Below are 1,617 nucleotides of genomic sequence, written 5' to 3'. Positions count from 1 at the left end.
GTTTTTATGTAAGGGTTCCTATAACTTTTAATATCAACAGATTTATGTGTTCAAAGACCTGTTAAAGAACTCAACCCTAAAGCGATCAAACATGAAAAACAATTCATTGTTGTCAAATTCATTGTTGTCTAAGAAAAGTGTGCAGATATTCGTATACAAAATGCTCTGATTGTGATTTCTAGTTATGTCAGAACTATCAATTCTTGAAATCTTTGTTCGAACATGAAGCAAAATTATAATAAAGTGCCATCACTGTGGGAATGAATTCCCTGTATCGTCATTGGAACCATTTTTTGTTTTCCAGAATGATATCGAGATCGGTTTATCTTTATTGGAAGAAGGCCAATGATTCTCGTGCCATAACCCGTTTATATTTCGGTAGTTTCCTTTTCTCGGTCCTAGTAATTCTATTCACCGGTTTCATCGTGGGACAGATTGCTTCTCCTCGTTTTAGGTCAACGATATTTGCATTCAATTTTCATTGTATCATGTTTGGTTCTTTATTCAGTTATACGCTGTAGGTACGAGAGCAAGGAAAAAGCGATCGATCCGGCAAAATTGATAGGTTACCCCCTGTCCAAACATACCGCGGCAAGCCCTTCTCTTACGCTAGCTGTGTAAGTTTAAACTCCTGAAATAAAGGAACGATCCGTCGTTTTTCATTTACGAGAAATACTGAATGCATTTATATACATATTTCAAATTGCTATCCGGTACCGATATTATTATGCAGTATTTATAAATCACTATGCGGTACCTATGTAATATTCGTTCGTCATTATGCATTTCCCAGGAGTTTTTCAGGAGGCTGTTCAGAATAGAAAAGAAATGAGAGACAAACGTTTATTTTGATCACAATCAACGATACAACGTGTTATTTTAAAGCATGGTCCACAATTATTTAAAACACGACCTGAACACGCTCCTGTTACGGAGCCAGGAAACGAATAACGGCAATGCCATTAGCACATTCAGCTTTGTATGTGAATCACAAGCCCGTTGTTCACTTCGACTGCTCGATGTAGCTACCTTTCTAACATCGGGATGCCTCGCATTAATTAAGCCATGCTGCTCATCAATCTTATTTTCTTTCGCCGACCGTGTCTCGATACGGGGGAAGATTAATGTAGATAAGAGAGAAAAGTAAAAGGGTGAAGGAAGGCTCGTCGCATCCCCTTGGCGATTTAAGCCTGTACAGTGTCGCGCGAAGAACCTGCTCTTGATCGCGTGAATTACTTTATTGTTGGCCCTTGCGAGATTCAATTCCCCTCTGGATAATAGAAGACGCTTCCCTTATACACTTTATGCGCTCAAGTACTATTTATTCCTAAGAGAGAAAGCCGTTGTTCTTATTACTATTTTTTGTTACAACGCTCGCGTTGCCGGAAGCTGGTACAGATTTTAAAACAGATAACTGACTCGAACTAACGTTCAGTAATATGTTTGACCGTTCTTTTTTCTTTTACTTTCTGGCAAATGTGTTTCTAGTCCAAAACGATTTACACTTTTTACGTGGAATTAAAGAATGCTGTAGGCCCTGCTCGTAAAGTGAAAAGGCAATTTCAAAGCTGCGGAATTAATTACTCGTTAAAAAAATTTACTTTGTAATGTCAATAA

This window comes from Ceratina calcarata, unplaced genomic scaffold (assembly GCF_001652005.2).
Source record: "Ceratina calcarata isolate Rehan_Ccalc_2016 unplaced genomic scaffold, ASM165200v1 scaffold189, whole genome shotgun sequence".
In the NCBI taxonomy this organism is placed as follows: domain Eukaryota; kingdom Metazoa; phylum Arthropoda; class Insecta; order Hymenoptera; family Apidae; genus Ceratina; species Ceratina calcarata.
Note: the sequence above shows the minus strand (reverse complement) of the source record.